The sequence below is a fragment of the Sorex fumeus genome, unplaced genomic scaffold, assembly GCF_029834395.1.
Source record: "Sorex fumeus unplaced genomic scaffold, SorFum_2.1 ptg000100l, whole genome shotgun sequence".
NCBI lineage: Eukaryota > Metazoa > Chordata > Mammalia > Eulipotyphla > Soricidae > Sorex > Sorex fumeus.
This window is the reverse complement of record NW_026606157.1, coordinates 7822050-7836495: the sequence shown is the minus strand read 5'-3', so window position 1 is coordinate 7836495 and position 14446 is coordinate 7822050.

The following is a 14446-nucleotide window of genomic DNA, read 5'->3' as shown; positions in this document are numbered from 1 at the left end:
ATGCTTTTCCTATTCACTTGTCCTCTGCTTTGCTTTGCTAATATTAATAAAAATTGACATTGTAGTTGGTTTGTATAAAATATATCTTCTTCTCTTGATCATCAGTTTCTATCAACGGTGTTTCCATCAATTAGTGTTTCTCCTGTTTGGTATTTGTCAGGCAGCTATAATCTGTTGCTATGATGATCACTTGATCACTTGACATCCCGTTACTCATCGATTTGCTCTAGCAGGTGCCAGTAACATCTCCATTCGTCCCTGCCGCGTGCTAGTGTAGCCCAGTGGCATCTGCTCGCTTCAGGAACACAAAGAGCCTCAAACTGATCATTCAGGGTCTTGACGAAGAAGTCTGACCATCTCGTAGGTGGGTGGCCATATGATCTTTTGACATCCTGTGGAATCCAGTCGGTAATGGCTCTAGTCCAGCAGTCGTCTTCAAATCGTATTACGTGTCCAGCCCATCTGATTTTCGACTCTTTGGCAAACGAGACAGAGTCCCTGATTCTCGATTGTTGACAGAGGTCGGAACTCCAGATTCTTTCTCTCACTTCAGTGAAGTGTGATACTCCAAGTATAGCTCTTTCAATTCCCCTTTGGGAGACCCGAATAACGTTCTCATCCTGTTTTTGTAGGGCCCAGGTCTCTGAGGCATATGTTAATACAGGAAGAACAGTGGAATCGAAGAGATGTGCCTGGAGCTGGAGGTTCTTCGTCCTCTTAGCTATTTCTTCGACACTCTTGAAGACGTTGCAAGCTGCTCCCTTCTCCTGTGTAACTCAGGTGCCAGGTCATTTGTCATGTTGACTTCTCAACCTAGGTACACATAACTGCTACATTTGGAAATGTTCATTCTGTTGAGAGCAAATGGAATGTCAGAAACGAGTCTGTTTCTCATAAACATTGTCTTCCTGAGATTCAGCTGCAGTCCAACCTTTCCAAACTCACGGTCGAAGTCAGCCAGCATTTGTGCCACTTGGCTAATGTTTGGTGTTATTAGAACGATGTCATCACCGAAGCGGAGGTGGTGTAGTTGCCGACCATCTATCTTCACTCCCATTACTTCCCATTTCAGTCGTCACATGATGTTCTCAAGGGTGGCACTGAAGAGTTTCAGTGAAATGGTATCACCCTGCCGAATCCCTCTCTTGACATGGATGATCACTTCCCTGTAGAATGTTGAGATACTGGTAGTGAATCCATAAAACAGCTCATGGAGGATCCTGATATGTTGAGAATCTGTTGAATTATAGAATATTATTTATACTTAATATAAATAATATTATAATAATATTGTATTATTTATATTTTATCAGAATTGAATTTTTTTCAGTTTGTTAGCTTTAAAATATATTATAGCATCTAAACACTTCTTTAGGAACATATTTGCATAGAGTGTAGGCCACTGATCCCAGTCAGAAGACCATCATTTGTTATGTGCATGCTGCCTTTTCTTACTCTCTATGCCTTAGTTGTCTGCTAATATTACACGTTCAGCTTCACTGTTCCTTTCCTTTGCAATGCCTGAGCTGTCAGTGGGTCCATCTGGTCAACCTTGCATTTCCAATGCTGTATTTTTCAATTGCAGAATTTCCATTTGGTAACTGATGTTGTTGTGATTTCCCCTTTCATTTGAATTATATTTTATTTGAACTATTTCTGTGTAGTTCTCTTCGGGGCTTTAAAGTTTCTTTTCTCTTTAAACTCATATTTTGGTTCCTATTGCTATGTCTTATTTCTATATATTATTTCAATAATTATTTTATTTGGATTTACAGTTAAGTGTTCCATTTCCCTGTTCTATCATACATCTAGAAGTTTGGGATTTTTGCTTAGGGTTTGAAATTTTATTTCCTTTAAGAGGAAGTTTGGTACAGTTACTTGTGGTCAGTTGAGCTACTGAGGCTCACAGATCTTTGTGCAGATGAGTGTAGAGGAGGTCTTACGTTCGAAGAGCTTCCCATGGGACAGTATCAAAGCCTGGATTCTCCACCTGGCCTCCAAGCTTCCAGTCTCTGCTGGGGTCCCCATTCTTTGACCTGGGACTAGAAACTGCTTCCAATGACCACCTCGCCTGCCACCACTCAAGGATATTATTCTGCCAATTATCCAACTGTTTGCATGTTGATGCTTTTTAAGCAAGGCTCAGGTCTCTGGTTACATGTGATAACAGACATCCAGTTACTCCACTGTGACCTGAAGCAGAAGTCTCATAGAAAGGTATTCAGCAAGAGGAAAATAAAGCACAATAAAATACAGTAAGATTGAGTAAGAAGATTATTGTGACAAAAAGCATAGACAAAGGAATGGGAAGGCATTAGACTGAAAGCAGGAACATTAATTAAGAAACACCATTAATCATGGAAAGAAGTGACAATCTAAGGCATCAAAATACAGAACAAGATTGAAAATTAGGGAGCCCAAAGTCAGCAATGCTTAAGGTAATTATTCATCAAATTTCTCAATTAATGAGTATTATTGATTGCTAGCTATGTAGGAGGAATATAAAGTCATGTCTATTTATTCAATTAACATTCAGTGACAGAGAACCTCTTACCAGTCACTGTTTTATATATACATATATACATATACACACAAATATTTCTATTTATAAATATAATGCTCACTCATAACAGAACTTTCTGCAATGATAAGAATATCTACTATCTACAAGTAGATAGGATAGGAGAGCACAGCTGAGGGATTTTGGTATTGACCTTACTTAATTTTAATAAATTTAAATAGTGTAATACAGATTGTGGCAAGGATATTGGACATTCTAGTCCTAATTAGACATCCACACATAGATACACACACACACACACACACACACACACATCTGTAACTGAATCTATGAATCTATTGGTGGTAACTGCTGTCTTCCTAAGTTACTAACAGAATACAGGAGGCAGCACTTAAACTTTTGAGAACAAAATGACAAGGGAAAAACATCAGAAAGTTGTTTACAATTTTAGCAGCAAACAATAAATGCGGTAGAAAAGTGATTAAAAAAATAGTGTGGGTTTGGCACAGTGAATGCCCTATTATAGGACAAGGAGGAGCAGAAGCAGACTTTAATGCCAGAGCACAAGATATTTATGGGGAAATTACAAAATAGAAAATAAAGGTACATGGAATGAAAATACAATACTGCTTTCAATGCAGATTTCGAATGTTTTGTAGGATGTTCCTAAATAGAATAACTACATTTTCCAGTATTTAGTTTGTAAAGAGAGATATTCAAGAGGCTATCAAAATAACTTATCTGGAGCTTAGAACAGTCTGGGCTAGAGATAATATTTAGAGAGAATGGGCATAAAAAGGAGACAAGAGGGCCAAGAAAGCGTCATCTGGATTGATTTCATTATCAAGTGCCCTCAGAAAAATATTCTTCAACTCAAATCTTTTGAAGACCCAGACATTTTACACTATGACTCAGGAATGCTAAGTGGAAGTTTCTGAATTCTAAGAGACTGAACTCAAAAGGAACTTCAGAGGTCAGAACTTGGTGGGGGGCGGGGGGGATGGGGGCAGTAACAGGGGCTGAGAAAGTGGTGATGGGGAGTTGGAGCATGCTTTAGCCTTCTCCACTCTTGGGTCCTTGGATGTTGGAGAGATGGCACACTAGGTAAGGTATCTGCCTTGTACACACTTGACCTGGGTTGCATCCCCAGAGCCCATATGGTCTTCTTTTTATTTATTTATTTTTTATATTTTTAATTTTTATTAGTGAGACATCATGAGGTACAGTTGTAGACTTACAAATTTTTGTGCTTGGGTTTCAATTATACAATGATCAAATACCCATCCCTCCACCACTGCCCATTTCCCACCACCACAGATCCCAGTATCCCTCCCACCCCCCATCCCCCGATCCCACCCTGCCTCTGTGGCAGGGCATTCCCTTTTATTCTCTCTCTCTTATTGGGTGTTGTGGTTTGCAAAAGAGGCAATAGGTGACAATCATGTTTGGTCTATAGTCAACTCTCAGCATGCTTCTCCCATCCTGGGAGGATCCTCCCAACACCCTTTATTTGGTGCTCCCTTCTCTATCTGAGCTCCCTTTTCCCCTAGCATGTGTGGTTGGCCTCCAAGCAATGGAGTAAAATTCCTGCTACTAATCTTGGCCATTCTTGGGTGTTAGTCTCCTAATTTGCCAGAATCTGGAAAAAACCTGAGTGCCTGAGAACAGATGACTGGTTAAAGAAACTTTGGTACATCTACACAATGGAGTACTACGTAGCTGTTAGAAAAGATGTAAGGTAAAGGTAAAGGCCCTTCCGTTGTTCATCGATTTGCTTGAGCGGGCCCAGTAATGTCTCCATTGGAGATTTTGTTGTTACTGTGTTTGGCATATCGAATACATCACGGGTGGCTTGCCAGGCTCTGCCGTGTGGGCAAGATACTCTCGGTAGCTTGCCGGGCTCTCCAAGAGGGGCGGAGGAATCGAACTCGGGTTGGCCATGTTGGCTGCGTGCAAGGCAGACGCCCTACCGCTATGCTATCGCTCCAGAAAAGACGAAGTCAAGAAATTTACATACAAGTGGTACTACTTGGAAAGTATCATGTTAAGTGAAATGACTCAGAAAGAAAGGGATAGACATAGAAAGATTGCATTCATCTGGAGAATATAAAGTAACATATGGTCTTCTTAAGCGCCCCCAGGTGTACAGAGTCAGGAATGAGCACTGAGCACTGTCAGTTCTGGCCCCCAAATCAAAAAACAAACCCAACAACGGAAAGCAACACTGTGTCCTCGTCTCCAGGTCCCCAGCGTCCCCTCCAGGTATGGGGACTGGTCTATGGGTCTATTAACCCCATCTATGCTTGGCATCAACTTTTTACAAATGAAATCTTCTTGTTCAACAGTAGCAGCGGTCATATGCTACAACTAAGGGCTAAAGGCCCTCATTCCAAAGGGGGAGGCATAACCTTATGTTTGACAGTATTACTATGTTACTCACTGAGATTATAAAATCACTTTATATAGGTCATCTAGATGAAGCAAGCTTTTGGGGTGTTGTCTTAGAAGCTAAAAATAAAATTAGATTAGCAGTAATTAGTGAAGTGGGTGTAATTTCATACCTTTGACTGTAATCATTTCCCAAAGTAGTTTTCTCTTGATTTGACTTTCTAGTGTGTTATGTCCCCTTGTTGAAAGAAAATATGCATTCTGTACCCCCTACAAGGACAATTTTAAGGAAAGTACAGTAAACATAAACTAATGTAATGATGGGCTACATAGAACCTTCTGTTTTCATGAAATAAACCACTAAAAATACTCCTTACAATAACAATGCGAAAGTAGTAATATTGTAGTTCAAAACAATTCCAAGCTATTATTTTACTTTGCAAGATGTTGTTGGCAGAATCTAGTCTCAATAATTACTTTTTTAAGAAGAGGGAAAAAACAATTTAATGCACTCCAATGCAGACACTAAAAATATCAGAGAACCAAGTATACAAGGATCAGGCTATTAATAGCTTGAAACATTGTCAGTTGGTGGGATGGGATACATTTTTTTTCCAATTGTGAGCCAATATCTAAATTTTACTGCCGAGATATGTACTTTGAATCTGTAGCACGTTTAAAGGTGAGAAAAGGCTGTAAGTGATTAAAACCCCTTGTTTTGCATCACCCGGTAGGAGATAGTTTCAAGATTTGCAAAAATCCTCAAATGCTGATTGATTCCATGATAATTAACTTAAAATTAAATGCCCAGCACTTTTACAGAGTCAGGAGGAGCCATCAAAAATTTGAAGTGTGATTTGCTAAAACAGTTGTAAAAATCTAGAAATCCAAGCACCAACATCAGCTCGACGACCTGTAGTAGGAAACAGGGTCGAGAGACAGTAGAGAGCCCAAGTCTGAGACACCTTCCCGGTCTCTGCAGGTACAGGGGTAGCTGCCACCTTCAATTCCCTCAACCCACACTGCTCTCCGGGCAGCTGTTTCTTCCAGGACCACCTCCATGACCTGGATTTCCATGGTGTAATTGCCCAAATCCAAACCATGATGTGGATTCTATGAGTAAACATTATTTGTATTTTTTAAAGGTCTTCATTGATTTTTTTCAATTTTCCTTTTTTTTTATTAAGATCCTGTGGTTTACAAAGCTATGCATAGTTGAATTTTAGGCATACTATGTTCCAACACCAAGACACCACCAGTGTCAGCTTCGATCCTTTATTTATAATTAATAGATGAAGGACTGCACAGATAGAGGACAGCTAAGGGTAGGTGCAGACAGAAAAGCCAATTGTAAATCTATCCATGGATGATGCAAGAAAAACTACTGAAATATACGATAGCAAAGCTCTGCAGATACTGCAAATAGATGCATCTATTTCCATTCGATCAGACGAGCATAGTTCTTAGTTTTGAATTGAGCTAGAGCACACATGTAAATGTAGACATTTTTATGTGTTAAATGTAGAAATCTTAATTGTATGACTCAGTGAATTTTCTGTAGCAGTATATGTCCACATAATCAGCACCAAATCAAGATATGGAACATTCCCGGCTTCTTACCAGACTTTCACATTGCTCTTTAAAAGCAAGAACGCCATGAGTCCAACACCCGTCACCCAAATGAGAATGCCAGTTATTTCACAGTTTCACCAAAACTTGGGGATGTACATTATAACGGCTTTCTTTGAATCCTTCAGGTTGAAAATGGGATGATATAAAAAAGTCACTTTAATTTACATTTTGTGCAGTGAGGAAGAATGCAGAATAGCTTTTTTTTTATTTCTGTATTGACTAGTTAGCTTCATTAGCAAATTCTCTCTGTTTTTTGCCCAAATTGGACAAAGTGTTACAAGTTACCAAACACAAAAGAAAATATAGAAGGGCTGGAGATACAGCACAAAGATCAAGGCACTTGCTTAGTATGTAGCTATGGCTGCAACTCTGATTCAAATTCCAGTACTGAATATGGTCCCTGGGCATCACTAGGAGTGACCCCAATGAGGGAGGGGAAGGAAGGAAGGAAGGAAGGAAGGAAGGAAGGAAGGAAGGAAGGAAGGGAGGGAGGGAGGGAGGGAGGGAGGGAGGGAGGGAGGGAGGGAGGGAGGGAGGGAGGAGGGGAGGGGAGGGGAGGGGGGAGGGGAGGGCAGGGGAGGGCAGGGGAGGGAGGGAGAAAAGAAGAAAGGAAGGAAGGAAGGAAGGAAGGAAGGAAGGAAGGAAGGGAGGAAGGGAGGGGGGAGGAGCAAGTGGAATGAATGAAGGAATGAAGGGAGGAAGAAAGGAAGGAAGGGGAATGAAGGAATGAAGAGGGGAGGGAGGGAGGGAGGGAGGAAAGAAGGAAGGAAGGAAGGAAGGGAGGGAGGGAGGGAGGGAGGGATGGGGGAGGGGGCAAGTGGAAGGAATGAAGGGAGGAAGAAAGGAAGGAAGGGGAATGAAGGAATGAAGAGGGGAGGGAGGGAGGGAGGGAGGGAGGAAAGAAGGAAGGAAGGAAGGAAGGAAGGGAGGGAGGGAGGGAGGGAGGGAGGAGCAAGTGGAAGGAATGAAGGGAGGAAGAAAGGAAGGAAGGGGAATGAAGGAATGAAGAGGGGAGGGAGGGAGGGAGGAAGGGAGGGAGGGTGGGAGGGAGGGAGGGAGGGAGGGAGGGAGGGAGGGGGGAGGGAGCAAGTGGAAGGAATGAAGGGAGGAAGAAAGGAAGAAAGGGGAATGAAGGAATGAAGAGGGGAGGGAGGGAGGGAGGGAGGGAGGGAGGGAGGGAGGGAGGGAGGGAGGAAGGAAGGAAGGAAGGGAGAGAGGGAGGGAGGGAGGGAGGGAGGGAGGGAGGGAGGGAGGGAGGAAGGAAGGAAGGAAAGAAGGAAGGGGAATGAAGGAATGAAGAGGGGAGGGAGGGAGGGAGGGAGGAAGGAAGGGAGGGAGGGAGGGAGGGAGGGAGGGAGGGAGGGAGGGAGGGAAGGAGGGAGCAAGGGGAAGGAATGAAGGAATGAAGGGAGGAGAAAGGAAGGAAGGGGAATGAAGGAATGAAGAGGGGAGGGAGGGAGGGAGGGAGGGAGGGAGGGAGGGAGGGAGGGAGACTTTAAGAAAGGTCAGCTTTTCTGCATGAAACTTTGTTCAGAGAGGAGCAGGGCAACCTAGACAGGCCCAGCAGACGCACAATGATGTGAACTCAGATGAGGGCGAGTCAGCCCTCATTCCCAGCACAGTGAGCACGAGGGCAGTCTGCCTGGCTTTCGCAGAGCTGCAGGTGGCCGGAACGGGTGCTGAATGAATCTCTCTAACTGGATGCCCAGATGCCCAGGGAGATGAATGAAGGGATGACCCCCATTTGAAGGGCAGATGACGCCCTCCCAGTACCCATCATTAAGCCCCCAATAGCAGGAATAAGGACTCAGAGTGCAACTTTACTTCCTTAGCAGTTAAGAGCCTGAGAACCAGGCCAAGCAAGGCACGAGCGGTTCTTAGGGCTGGTGGGGCAATTCCAGGGGACTACTGTCACCACGGCCATTTGTCATCAATGTCCTGAGTCACAACAACACCCAACCCACATTCTTCCCTGTGTGCCATGGCCAGCCGCTTCCTGCCCGACTGAAAACAGAATAACACAGTGGCCCAGAGACCACATCGCTGCAGCAAAGTGAACCACCAATAAATAACTTCCCGTTGGGGACTCCGGTGTCCCCAGTTGTAAAATAAACTGGATCGTCTTTGTACTCTGCAGACCTGCTTGCTATGAGCTTCTGTCCCTGGGGAGCCTGGAAAAATAGCTTTTATGGAGACATGGTCCTGGTCTTGCCAGGAGGTCAGGACGCCCTGAAAAGGTGACTCTGCTCAAATCCCCAAGACCACCGCACCTATAGAGTTGATCCGAAAAGGCGGTCCTTGATGAGGTCTGCACCCAACTGCATTTCCTGCTCAGTGTTCAGGACAAAACTTCCAGGGCACTTTGGAGTCGGGGCCCAAACCAGAAACAACAATGCTCCTTGGATACCAGAAACATTTTCTTCTAGAAATAGAAACTGTCCTCTAGCTTCGTTATAATTTCGACAATCTGTTCTGCCAATTTTTTTTTGATTTGTCTAACTGCTATTCAGAGTTCTTTTTGCAAATGTGAAATCAAGTTCCTTTCTATTACCCCAATAATTTTCATGGGATGTCCCATTTAAAAACAAATGAAAAAGTCACTGCAGAAGTCTTGTTTTAAGGTGGTTCGCCCAAACTCAGTATTTATTTATTACCAAAACAAAATATCTGTGGAATACCTTTTATTTAAATACATTGATTGTGTTTGTCATGCCATAAAGATTATTTTATCCTTTCTTACTTAAAAAAAAAAGTCTTGACTTTCAGTTTAGAGAGAATGTATCCTAGAATTTACAAAGCATAGTAGATCATGGTAATTATTTTCTCTCTTTAAAAAAACACCTTCCGTTCTCTCTCTCCTTTTGAGTGTTGTGGTTTGCAAAAGAGGCATTGAGTGGCAATCATGTTTGGTCTACAGTCTACTTTCAGCATGCTTCTCCCAATGCCCTGCCACAGAGGCAGGGTGGGATGTGGGGATGGGGTTGGGAGGGATACTGGGACCCGTGGTGGTGGAAAATGGGCACTGGTGGAGGGATGGGTACTTGATCATTGTATAACTGAAACCCAAGCACAAAAATTTGTAAGTCTACAACTGTACCTCATGGTGTTTCACTAATAAAAAAAAAAAGAACGATTATTTGGGAATCTCTTCCACTGAAAGAGGATCCTGGCTGTGCAATAAATAGATAAATTTCTTTAAAAAAGCAAAGCACCTTCCGGGCTGGGACACATGCCTCGCATACAAAAGGCTGCAAGTTCCACCCTCAAGCCCCAGCACTGCAAGATTGGAGCACTGCAAATTTAGGACGGCTGTCTCTGAGGCTCAGTCTGTCTAGTACCCCACAGTGGACCTGAGCATTCAACCATCTCACCTTCGTCTCTCCTGGTGGGCCAAGAATCACTGGGCGTGCCCCCCTCACCCAACCAGGAGATCCTGAGCATTGCTCGGAGGATCCCTCCCACTCTCGTACCAACCACCAAAGTTTAGTTTTGAAAGAGATCCACCAACCTGCATGATAAACCAATCTGGGCTCCAAATCCGAAAGAGGAAAGGAAATAAAGACCCACAACACACAATGTGGTTCCACTACAGAATGAAGGGAGGGAGTAGAGGGCCTTCACATGCAAAACAACAGTCAGAAATTGTATCTGACAACAACCCTCAGGCATTTACCTCTTAATGTGATGGGAAGGTACTTGGTGGTGAGACTGGTGTTTGAGTATTATGTGTAATGAACTATTGTGAACTATTTTTATGAAAATAAAATATATTAAAAAATGAAAATAAATAAAAGAAATTCTATCTAGTGTTGCTGATAGTCTTTATTTACTTATTTATTTATTTATTTATTTGGCTTTTTGAGTCACATCTGGCAATGCACAGGGGTTACTCCTGGCTCTACATTTAGGAGTTACCTCTGGCGGTGCTCAGGGGACCATGCTGGGTATCAAACCCGGGTCGGCCATGTGCAAGGCAAATGCCCTATCTGCTGTGCTATTGCTCCACCTCGATAGTCTTTTTAAATGTAGGAGTACTGTTATTTATTCAGCCATTGATTAAGCTGAACTGGACATGAACTCCACACTACATTTTTTTTTATGCTGTGGATAGTCTTAAGCAAATCAACAAACCCATCTTTAAAAAATTATCATAGCTGTATAGTACTCCATTGTATATATATACATATATATAATGTATATATGTATATACATATACATATATTCCATTTTTAAATTTTTTATTATTGAGTCCCTCTCGGAGAGCCCGGCAAGCTACCGAGAGTATCTTGCCCGCACGGCAGGGCCTGGCAAGCTCCCCCTGACGTATTCGATATGCCAAACACAGTAACAACAAAGTCTCCAATGGAGACGTTACTGGGCCCGCTCGAGCAAATCGATGATCAACGGGAGGGCCTTTACCTTTATTATTGAGTCACCATGAGATACACAGTGACAAAGCTGTTCATGATAGGGTTTCAGTCATACAATGATCCAACACCCATCCCTCCACCACTGTCCATTTCCCACCACCAAACCTTCTTCTATATGCAGTGAAAGCTCCTGGGGAAAATGCCCCTGTCAAACATACATATCTCAGTACCTCAGTCTCCAGCCCTGCTAAAGATGATAATGGTGACAAAAGAGAATGTCAGCCAGGAACCTAAGAGCACACTTGCAAATACATTATTCACCATTCTCTAACTACCCACTAATCCAGGTATTGACTTGCGCCCCTTTAAAGATAAAGGTGTTGCAGCAGGCATGGAGGGGTTAAAAAAAATTAGCCAACATGCGTGGGAAATAAAAAGCTGCCCAACTCTTTTCTCAGCACATTATGGCACTGTTATAGCACTGTCCTCCCATTGTTCATCAATTTGCTCGAGCAGGCCCAGTAACGTCTCCATTGTGAGACTTGTTGTTACTGTGTTTGGCATATCGAATACATCGTGGGTAGCTTGCCAGGCTTTGCCAAGGGGGTGAGATACTCTCAGTAGCTTGCCAGGCTCTCCGAGAGGGGCTGAAGAATCGAACCCGTGTCGGCCGAGTCCGCTGCGTGCAACACAAATGCCCTACAGCTATGCTATCTCTCCAGCCCTTCTCAGCACATAGTGCCACAAAATTATCCACAAACACACTTGTGCTCTTCACATTGAGAGAAGTCAAACCCCATCCACTCAAATTCAGTGGAATTTAGTGACTTTCCTAACAAACAGGATGTTAGAAGAGGATGTGGAAACAAGGTGTTAGCAATCCTGAGGTTTGCTCCTTGGAACTCACGCTGCGCCCCACAGCCTCAAGGAGTTCCACTCTGCTAACTGCCTTCTCGAAAGACACTGCCTTATGTCTGAATTTCGCTGATTGGCCATGTCAAGGTTTTCTACCAACCTTCCTGACCAGTTGCCACAGAGTCACCAGTGTCAACTCCCAACGGTCCATCTTAGACACAGCATTGAGTCCCGTTTTCAAATGACTCTGGTGGCAGCTGTGACCATGTGAGACATCTGCACACCAGCACCATCCAACTGGATAGACAACTCAGACAACCATGAGAGGTAAGAGTACATTGTTTGGTGCCCCTGAGAATTGGGTTGTCTGTTACACAGCAAAAATCCAAGGCAGGAGCAACCCGTCTCCATTTACAAATGAACTGCATTTTCCAGAGTACTTACAAATGGGTTGCTTGGAGCCCAGAACACATGTCCCTCACGGTTCACGTGTTATAAATAGTCTTAAGGCTCTTAGACTAATTTACAAGTCGATTGAACCTACAACATAACTTGAATTCACAATGAAAACAGCAACAAACAATGCGATGCTGTTACTAGACTGGTAACCAAACAGATTATTTTTAAAAGATGTAAAAAAAAAAATTACCTAAATGTCTGTTTAAGGGAAAGAACTTCTAATTATAGGAGACAGATAATAACATTTAGGAGTTCTGATAGGGATTTTTTGGTATCTTTCAAGACCTCTCCAAGCTAATGTCATCTAATAATTTAATCAGATCTCTGTACAAAATTTCTGGAATTTTTTTTCACCCTAAACAATGAACCATGGCCATATAAAATGAAGAGGAAAAGGGTGTTTTTGTTGTTTTATTTTGTTTTTTGATGCAGTGGCGGCAGAAACAGTGGGCATAAACTTTATATAATGGGCAACTGGAGCTTTTGACCTGCAGGATCCACTTACTTTATCTCACAAAGAAGCAACCTGACTTCCTTTTGGAAACTGTCTTCACTCTTCAGGAACTGCATCACTTGAGAGGCACCATGCTCCTTTTGCAGGAAAGCTGGGAGATCAAGTGCACTAGCTGTCTCATCTTAGTGACCAGGATGAGGGAAGGAGAACTGGGAACTGGTTCTCAAAGTCAGCAGGCAGGACAATGGAGCCGAGTGAAGGGAAGCAAAGCCTTGTGAAGGTGGCCTGAAGTGATACGCATCACTTTTTTGCATGTTCCCTGAGGCAGGCCACTTACTCCCATCAAACTACAGTCTACACAGTTGAATCCAGTTCGGCCAGAGAGCAGGGGATAAGTCAAGTATTAATGGAGACTAAGAGCCACTGCCACCATCTGTACTTCTGTCACTAGGTGTCATTTTGTTCCCCATGTCTGCTGCTAGGTTAACCACTGTCCCAAACGCTGTATCTTTGACCTGCACCAAATAATGGCATGCTTGAGAGTACCAAGACAGGATATTTTGTTGCTGAGCTCAGAGCTGACAACTATCCTCCCTTCCTCCCTCCCTTGTGGCCCCTGGCAAGAAGGGTTGGTGGTCCCAGGGGAGGAGACAACATTCCATAGCAGATCCTGGCAAATCTCAGAAATGCCAACACCAGTATCCATTCTAACTGGGCCATAAGAAAGTCATGGAGCCCAGACCAAACGCAGGCACTTACTGAAGCAGGCTGGACCTGAGACCATCACTAACCCAGGCCCTGCACCCTGAGGTTATAGCTGATACAGAGCAGTTGCCCCATCCCCACGCCAGGCTCCTTTGCTCTGCTAAGCTCTCCAGTAAAGACTTTGGTTTGTCAATGTCCACGTAAGGCGGCTGTGGTCTTCCAGTCTCCACCTGGCTGGTTGCTTTTACCTCATGACCCAGGAATGGGAAAGATAAACCCAGAGCATCTCCTCCACAGGAATCCAGATGACCATGGTGCAACGGGAACAAGAGAGCAACAATGCCTAGTCAGAGGGAAAGAACGAGAGACGCCCTGTATCCTCAACCCACACACATCACACTGAAGTGTCCTAAAAACAGACATTTCTCTAACGAGCCCTAATCCTGCACAAACTTCCAGGCCATTGATTTTCTGGAGGTTCTGGATCCAACTTCTATAGAACAGCTCTTGGGTATCAAATTCCAGAGTCACTCCAAATGAGATCTCAGAAGGGTAGTCTGGGGACTGGGGGGGCGGGGGGGGGGGCTCACCTGGTCTTACTGGAGAACAGAGGTTCAAACACGCATAGGGTCAATGTAGGATAGCCAGAGGGTTGAATCACAAAGGGATAAAGTCAGGCAGAAAGGAGGAGCAAAGCCACAAAGGAGGCAGAAAAGCTGAGGACCTGTGAGTGTCAAACACCACTAGGCTTAGGGGTATGAGAGAAGAAAGGGCTTCTCAGGATTCAGGAAAGTCTTGCAGGTAAGGCTGTGAGACCATTGCAGACAGGGAGCCCAGGAAGAAGTGGCCCTGGCCTCATTCTCTCTCCAGTCGCCTGCTCCTGGGGTGTGTATGGGGGGATTCCACCCCGGTGTCTGTCTGCTGCTTCCGGTTTGCCCTTCCTCCGGTTTCTCTGTCCTGACCTCAGGGACAGGGGAGAATTAGGAAAGAGGCAAGTGACTTGAGGATGCCTCAGAAGTGGCAGTGAATGGGACGACGGCAAACTCTGCTTTCACTTCTGGA